Genomic DNA, 9,480 nt, shown 5'->3' with positions numbered 1-9,480 from the left:
GTCTCATATCCTTTATACACATTTCTTTGATTTTTAAACCATTACTCTGTAAGAGTCCATCAAATGGATATTCTCCCGTTTTACAGATGGAAAAACTGAGGCACAGGGAAGTTAACTGAGGACATACTGCTTATAAGAGGCAAAGGCATGATTCAAACCCAGGCTCATGTGGTGTCTGAAACCAAGCTCCCTCTTACAGGCTCACTGCCTCCTAGCCTGTAAATAACAGCCATTCTCATCAAACCCTTCAGGACCGGCAGGCTACAGAAGCTCAGCTCCCCAACGGAGAGGCTGTTTCTTCTGGGACCCGGAAAGAGGTCTCAGGAAGATCAAGCCTGGAGCTTTCCACCATCCGAGTTGGGAGCATGGGAAGCGGGTGTTTTTCTTCCTTGCAGCCTCTGTGGCTGATTCTACAGTGTATCCGCCCTGGAGAATGACCGGAAGAAGTGGCTTCCGGCTGGCGCTGGGAGGAGCCGGCTTCTTCCCGCCCTACAGAGAAGGGCAAAGCAGCAGCTGCCTCTGCCTTGGGGGACGCGGGAGGGCTTGGGGGCAGGGTCTGGATTCTGCCCCTGCCTATTCAGCACCTAGCCAGCTTTGGAACCCACCAACTGAAAAGTTTAAGTGGCTTCACGCTTTCTGACACTTGATCTGGGAGCTCCCAGGAAAACAAACTGAGCCCAAGATATTTTCTGGATGGGGGCTGTGGAAATGAATCAATGAACAGTTATTGAGCATCTCCAAAGGTACAGGGACTGCCTGAGGTGGATCCGGCTTTGCCACCTATCCGCTGTGTGACCTTAGGCAAAGTACTTAATCGTGCTGAGGCTATTTCTCCATCTGAAAATGAGAGAAAAAGCAATACTTATCTCATTGGGTTGCTGGAACATTTTAATAAAAAAATATAAGCAAGTGGCTTAGAACAATGTTTGGCACATAACGAGTGTTCGGCAAATGTTCAAAAGCTCTGTATGTGTTCAAAAGCATGTGAGAGCTACAACTGGCTCTACCATCAGGGTCAGTTTTCTTATCTGTAAATGGCTCCTAATTTTCAGAGGAGAAAACGGAAACGGACAGTAGCAGTGAAGCCAGGGCTTGAGTCTGGAGAGCCTGGTTAAATCCGCTTGTCTTCACGAGGCTTCCTACTCCTCTGTTGACTTCACAGCGTAGTCACATGGCCGGCAAGTGGCAAAGCCAGGATTTCGTCCTGGTCCCGAAGAGTCGGAATTAGGAAGTGATGAGTTGGAGGTAGTTATTATACTTGCTTTGAATATAATTTATTTAATTAATTATGAGTTTGTATAATTTACTGTTTAATAATGACCGTGTATAACAACTTGACTCACAAAATTCCTGGAAATTTAGCAATCAGCTCTCATGAATCAATAACATGCCTGGCCAGTTCTCATGTTTGGTGTAAAACTAAAGGAGATAACGTCAGCTTTTCGACCATCAATACGCTGAAACTAGCTTTGGGACCTTGGGCGACTTTCTTACCTGCTATGCACTTCAGATATTCCCAACGTAAATAAAACGAGGCTGCTGTGAGGATTTCATGAGAACATGTTATTTTAAGAATCTAGCCCAGTCAGGCAAGTTGGGGACCTACGGTACAAAAATCCCACCCAGGTTCTCTCTCTGAGGGTCATGCCCTGCAAGGTTAGCACCGGGAAGCCTCCTTAAATTCTATATGTTACATGCTTCTCCCTAGTTTCAGTCCTACTCCTGGCACAAAGTAGGCAATTGCTGTTATTACCACAAGAGCTTCAAGGAGGGTATAACCTAACAGAGTATAGACAAGAAAAGTTATCTAACAATACACAAGAAACACAATGATTTGGTACATTGTCCTGGGGCAGATGGTAGATATACCCTGTGAGCCTTTCAGATAATTAGGGTTGTATTTCAGCAAAACCCCTCACAGCCTGCCCAGGACACTGAGCCATCTCTAGAAGATCCAGGGCTGTCTAGAAACAGTTGCAAGCAAGAATTTCTTTGTATTAAATTGAAAGATTAAGAAACGCCAGTCTAGCCTGACCTGGTGGTGGCGCAGTGGATAGAGTGTCGGACTGGGATGCAGAAGGACCCAGGTTCGAGACCCCGAGGTCGCCAGCTTGAGTGCGGGCTCATCTGGTTTGAGCGAGGCTCACCAGTTTGGACCCAAGGTCGCTGGCTCCAGCAAGGGGTTGCTCGGTCTGCTGAAGGCCCGCGGTCAAGGCACATGTGAGAAAGCAATCAATGAACAACTAAGGTATTGCAATGCACAATGAAAAACTAATGATTGATGCTTCTCATCTCTCTCCGTTCCTGTCTGTCTGTCCCTGTCTATCCCTCTCTCTGACTCACTCTCTGTCTCTGTAAAAAATAAATAAAATAAAATAAAAAAAATCTCAAAAAAACAAACAAACAAACAAAAAAAAACGCCAGTCTTGCCTGACCTGTGGTGGCGCAGTGGATAAAGCATCGACCCGGAAATGCTGAGGTCGCCGGTTCGAAACCCTAGGCTTGCCTGCTCAAGGCACATATGGAAGTTGATGCTTCCAGCTCCTCCCCCTGTCTCTCTCTCCTTTCTCTCTCTCTCTCTCTCCTCTCTAAAATGAATAAATAAATAAAAATTGTTAAAAAAAATATATATAAAATACTTTAAAAAAAAAAAAAAAGAAACGCCAGTCTTCAAAGTATACTTTTTTCTATATAGTATTATCTCCCACAAAAAACTTTTACAGCCTGACCTGTCGTGGCGCAGTGGATAAAGCATCAACCTGGAAATGCTGAGGTTGCCAGTTCAAAACCCTGGACTTGCCTGGTCAAAGCACATATGGGAGTTGATGCTTCTTGCTCCTCCCCCTTCTCTCTTTCTCTCCCCTCTCTATCATGAATAAATAAAATCTTTAAAAAAAAAATTTAAAAACTTTTCCAATAAAGTGGATGCTAGGGGGAGATCGGCCTATTGACCTGCACTTCCCAAGTTCCCTCACAACTGACTGTGCACCAGTCACCCAAAGATGGTGGGTGTGGGGGAGAGGCTGCTGAGTCATTGGCCATATCCTGTTGGGAGAACACAAGTGCTATGTGGACTGGAGGCAGTGAGAAGTTTTCATTTATTGAAGAGCGTAGGGAAAGGGGAATTGGGGTTTGTATTAGAATTCCGACTAACAGAGAAACAGAGCCAATAGGATATAGAAAGATGTAGAAAGATTTATCATGACAGATTGGCTCACACGATTATGGAGGCTGAGAAGTCCCACAATCTGTCATTACAAACATGAGGTCCAAGAAAGCCAGTGGTGTAGTTCAGTCCTGAGAAGAAGAGAAACCAATGGTGTAAATCCTGGTCCCAGTCCCAATCAAGGTAGGCCCAAGAATGGGGGGTGGGGGCAGGGAGAGAGACACAAATGGTAAATTCCACCCTGAGGCTAAAGACCTGAGAACCAGGATCACCAAGGTCCTGAGGGCTGGGGAAGATGAATATTTCAGCTCAAAGAGCAAACACGCCCTTCATGAACCTCTTTGTTCTATTCAGGCCCTCAAAGAATTTGGAAGGTGCTCACCTGCCTTGGGGAGGGTAATCTTCTTAGTCTGCTGATTCAAATGCTAATCTCTTCTAGAATCACCCTCACAGACACACCCAGTAATAACTGTTTCTATAAGTGTTTTACTATCTGGGCATCCTTTAGCCCAGTCAAATTGACAGAGAAAATTAACCATCACAGGGCTCATGCCTTAAAAAGGGGGGCTGGGAAATTTTCTAAAGTGTGTAACCTTTTGTAGGAAGACAACTCTCAGATCTCTAAATTATTTCAATGGAATGTTTGAGCAAATTCAAGATTAATAGTGAGGTATTCTTCTGATAAGAGAATTGGATTTAGGATTAAAAGACTTGGTTCTACCCCTTACTACCTCAGTAATCTTGGGCAAATCATTTGACATCTAGGAGCCTCAGTTTCTCCATCTATAAAACGGGCACTGTGGTGGGGGGCAAATGAAATGAAAGCCCTTCAAGGTGAAGAGCTCTATGTAAATGTTCATAATGGCGATGGGTTGGTTGACCATTTGAAGATCCCCAGTCAATGACACCAAGCACCAGGAAGAAGGTCCCTTTGGCTTCTAAGATGCACTGTGAGCACTGCATGTGAGGGCCACTCACTCACACAGATCAGTCCTGACCCATGAACATTTGAAATCTGCATGCTTAGTTCATACCCAGCTGGTTCCATATAGAGATACTATAAGAATGTTTCTGCTGTCAGGGTTGGAACGAGAAATTTCCACTGCAATTGCTACATACTTGGTGTCTGAATATGGAAGGGGTTGTGCACCTTTCAACAATCCCACACCTCCAGGGAACAAGGATGGGCCAGAGACTTGCAGCTTTTCTTCAGGCAGAAGTCTAGCTCCTGAGTCTGGGAAGGTTTCCTTCTTCTGAAGGCAGGCTGACCTGTTGTCTCTCTCTTGTCCCTGACCAGTCAGGCTCTAGACCCAGACTTTGGGAGAACACCTGAATTTTGCTCTTTTCTAAACTTGGCGGTGCTGAAGGAACACAATGGAGTTCTACATGGCAGTGCAGGTAACTCAGGAAGAACAATGCAGTGAAGGCAAAAAGGCCAAGGACCTGCAGTAGGCTGTTCATGAGCTGTGCAATGCGGAGAGGTGGGTTACCCAAAGGTGGAGGTGTGACCCCAGGTAGCCCAAGAAATAGACTATGGCTGGGTACCTGTCCCCTCTGACCCCTACCCCATGTCTGACAAGAACTATCACTATGCCAACAGCAGGGTCATGTTGTAGCACTTTGAATTGGCTTTTTTTTTTTAGAACTTTTTTTTTTTAACAGAGACAGAGTCAGAGTGAGGGATAGATAGAGACAGACAGACAAGAACAGAGAGACATGAGAAGCATCAATCATTAGTTTTTTGTTGTGACACCTTAGTTGTTCATCGATTGCTTTCACATATGTGCCTTGACCGTGGGGCTACAACAGACTGAGTGACACCTTGCTGGAGCCATCGACCTTGGGTCCAAGCTGGTGAGCTTTGCTCAAACCAGATGAGCCTATGCTCAAGCTGGCAACCTCGGGGTCTCGAACCTGGGTCTTCCACATCCCAGTCCAACGCTCTATCCACTGAGCCACCGCCTGGTCCAGCTAAATTGGCTTTTTATAAGTATATCTCTTCTGTGTTTTATGTAGGGTGAATTAATACCTCTTGGTGATGCCACCTAGATTTGAAGTAGCTGCCAAATTTCTTTAAGCTCAAAAGTAAATTTTCTTGAAGGGTTGATAAACCAAGGGAAGTAATAACATCCTATGTGATCCACTCACCTATTTTTGTAGAAAGATACCTCTGTTAAGAAAAAAAATGCTTATAGCTAAGCCAGTACAGGGCTTTAAAAAAGTAAACCACTAAATACAAATTATGTGTTCTTGACTTAACGTGGTCATTTTTTATAGTGAGAATGTTTTTGGGGTTTTTTTGTATTTTTTTTTTTGTATTTTTCTGAAGCTGGAAACGGGGAGAGACAGTCAGACAGACTCCCGCATGCGCCCGACCGGGATCCACCCGGCACGCCCACCAGGGGGCGATGCTCTGCCCATCCTGGGTGTCGCCATGTTGCGACCAGAGCCACTCTAGCGCCTGAGGCAGAGGCCACAGAGCCATCCCCAGCGCCCGGGCCATCTTTGCTCCAATGGAGTCTTGGCTGCGGGAGGGGAAGAGAGAGACAGAGAGGAAAGCACGGCGGAGGGGTGGAGAAGCAAATGGGCGCTTCTCCTGTGTGCCCTGGCCGGGAATCGAACCCGGGTCCTCCGCACGCTAGGCCGACGCTCTACCGCTGAGTCAACCGGCCAGGGCCAGTGAGAATGTTTTAATCACTGTGCATTTCATAATGATTTCAAGTGTGGGAATTTATTATCTAATCAAAAGGACTTGTGATGACTAATTATTGGCATTGTATCCAATCAGAAATTAATAATTCAGGCCTAACTGCAAATGCTAAGCTTTACATGCAATGGTAGGGTGCCTGCTGGTTGGCAGTGCTGGGCTGGGTAGCAGGTCTCTCTTCTCTGACCCTCAGTCCTAATGTGAGCCAGCAGGTTGGGGTCATATGGCTTTGGATCTACAAGGTCCTAAGACCAAAGGGGGTGCAGAGGGCCAGGGGACCAACTGTTCTGGAGGGGCAAGTTCCTGGGGCTCATCAGGTAGCCCAAGCGCAAATCACACTCGGCTCAAGTCGGCTGGTGGGAGCGTGCTTCCGTTCCTCTTCTTCATTGCCGCTTTTGGCGATGACGCTGGCCGCGGGGCTGCGGTATCAGTAATGACAGTGGTCCGCAACTGCCTCTGGTGGTGCTGGAGACTGTGTCGCTCCAGCCACACATGGCAGAGGAGCGGCGGGGCAGGCCAGGCTGCCCGCACAAGGGCGCCGCCGGGCGGCATGTTCTAGACTCGCTCTGCCGCAGGGCAGCTGGTGGCGTGAGAGGACCGCGCACACGTAGAGGCGGAGGTGGAGATGGTGCTGGTTGGCTGCTGCCCATCACGTGCCGTGCTCATATTTAAGGGCTAGGGCAGGGTCACAGGACCAGTCGAGATCGCAGGGTGCTACCTGGTAGGATTGGAATCACTCCCGTGAGCGTGCGTGTTCCTCCAAGTAGGCCAACTGCGGGGGTCCGCAATGGCCTCCATGGCCTCTGCGATCACGGTCGCATGCTTCACCGATGTATAGGTGGCCACTCCAGGCAGCGGCTGCCACACTGGGGGAAGCAGGCCTGCTTCGCAAGCACACCTGGTTGGATCTACAGAGGCTGGCCTCCTGCGTCTTGAGTGACGACAGGACCAGCCTTTTCCATCTGCACGGAATAGCCAGTGTGCATAGAGGGAGAGGCCTGCAACCCATGGTGAGAGCGTGCTGGAAGGGGGTCCCGCCCAGCACAGATCTGGGTGTTCCCATCTGCCGGGCGTGCTCTGCTGGGTCATGGCGGCATAAATGCCGCGGAGGGCTGCTTGTGGACAACGTTCAGCTGATTCTTGAAGGTCATGATCAGGTTAGTGGACATGCGGGGGGGCCTGAGTGACGACAGGACCAGCCTTTTCCATCTGCACGGAATAGCCAGTGTGCGTAGAGGGAGAGGCCTGCAACCCATGGCGAGAGCGTGCTGGAAGGGGTCCCGCCCGGCACAGATCTGGGTGTTCCCATCTGCCGGGCGTGCTCTGCTGGGTCATGGCGGCATAAATGCCGTGGAGGGCTGCTTGTGGACAACGTTCAGCTGATTCTTGAAGGTCATGATCAGGTTAGTGGACTTGCGGGGGGGGGGCATGTGCATATGGGTTTTGCTCTGGTTCACAGTGTCGTACATATTCACCCGATGATTGCAAATCCATGTTCTGGAAATGTGATTTGACGTGCGCGCTATTGGGAAAGTCGAGTCCAGTGTCGTACATATTCACCCGATGATTGCAAATCCCTGTTCTGGAAATGTGATTTGACGTGCGCGCTATTGGGAAAGTCGAGTACAGTGTCGTACATATTCACCCGATGATTGCGAATCTCCATGTTCTGGAAATGTGATTTGACGTGCGCGCTATTGGGAAAGTCGAGTAAGTGTGTCATGGTGACAAAAGGGTTGTTGTTTAAGGTTTCGATCGGAATGATTCTCTTATCGGCATCTATGGTCAGCAGCATTTTTTTTTTTTTTTTTTTTGTGCCAGAGCACGTAGAGAGACAGGAAAGGAGAAAGATGAGAAGCAACACCTCATATTTGCATCACTTTAGTTCTCATTTGTGCCTTATGGGGGAGGGGAGGGCAGCTCAAGCCGAGCCAGTGACCCCTTGCTCAAGCTAGCAACCTTGGGCTTCAAGCCAGCGACCTTGAGCGTCAAGCCAGCAACCTTTGGGCTCAAGCCAGTGACCACGGGATCATGCTCAAGGCAGTGAGTCTACGCTCAAGTCAGTGACCTTGGGGTTTCAAACCTGGGTCCTCCTCATCCCAGGTCTACACTCTATTTTCTGTGCCACCACGGGTCAGGTTCAGCATCTTCTTTAACAAGTCGATGAACCGGCTCCCATCCGCCTTTTCCACCAACATGTCACGCCCTTCTAAATCTGTTGCCCTGTTCGCCTGGGCCAGCTAATCCTATATGCTCTTCAGAGAAAAATAATGAGTTACATAAACGATCCTTTTACTCTGGTATTAGTAACTGTGCCTCAAGTCTCCCCCACAGCGACCTCTCCCGAGGTGTCCCAGATCCTTCTGTGTGCTCAGGGGCTGGCTCCAAACCGGAAGCACTGATATCCCTGTGTTTCCATGTCAGCCCCTCTCCCTCAGTTACCCTTTGGTTTTCCAACCAGCTTCTTAAAGGGGCAAACCTGTTATCTTCTGAAATTCTATTTTAAAAAATGAATAAACTATCACATGCTTTCAAAAACAGTTACCCAAAAAGAAGAAGAATAAACAGTCACCTGGTTTTCTTTATAATTCTCAGTGAAACCAGCATCAGGCCAAATACGGAAAGAGGCTCAGTTTCTGCTCTCTGTCCACCTCCCCCTTTCTTTCTGTATGGTTCCCCCTCCATTCCCACCATCAAGTTAGGGTTCTCGGTTTCAATTGACAGTCTGTCTGATCGAAGTAAAATAGAAATTCACTTAAAAGAATATTTCTGACTAACTAGTGGTGGCTCAGTGGATAAAGTGTTGACTCAGAACGCTGAGGTGACCTGCTTGAGGAAGGGGCTTGCTGGCTCAGCTTGCGACTGAGATCACCAGTTCAATCTCTGGTCAAGGCATTTATGAGAAGCAATTAATGCACAAGTAAGGGAAGCAACGAGTTGTTACTTCTCTGTCTCTCTACCTCCCTTCCTCTCTCTCTCTCTCTCTCTCTCTCTCTCTCTCTCTCAGAGAGAGAGCCTGACCTGTGGTGGCACAGTGGATTAAGCGTTGACCTGGAATGCTAAGGTCGCCGGTTCAAAACCCTAGGCTTGCCTGGTCAAGGCACATGACAATTGATGCTTCCTGCTCCTCCCCCCTTCTCTCTCTCTCTCTCTCTCTCTCTCTTCTCTAAAATGAATAATTTTTTTAAAAAAAGGGAGGGAGAGAGAGAAAAGAAAAAAAAGAATACTTTATACTTCATAGAATCTCTGGGAGGTCTAGAAAATGAAGTTGGGGACTCTGCAGCCAGAAGAAATTCCCCTAAAATTTGCTACCAGCACAATATTTTGGGACACTGGACTCAGCCTCTAGCCCCTCAGCCACCACTGTCCCAAGAACTCAGACCTCCTCCAGACAGCATTTATGGATTTCCACTTCTTTGCATCACTAGCTCCTATTCTGAGCCAGGACAGATGTATCCACTGGGCAAAAGCCCAGCCCTATGCCCATTTCCTGGCTGTAAAGGGAGGCTGGGAAAGAGAATACATCACACTTTTATCTGCTAAAGTGGCAGACTCTGCTGCCACCCTTCAGGACTAGGAAGGTAGGAATTCCCTAAACCTGGAGAAA

Source organism: Saccopteryx leptura, chromosome 6 (assembly GCF_036850995.1).
Source record: "Saccopteryx leptura isolate mSacLep1 chromosome 6, mSacLep1_pri_phased_curated, whole genome shotgun sequence".
Classification (NCBI taxonomy): Eukaryota; Metazoa; Chordata; class Mammalia; order Chiroptera; family Emballonuridae; genus Saccopteryx; species Saccopteryx leptura.
This window is presented reverse-complemented; position numbering follows the sequence as displayed.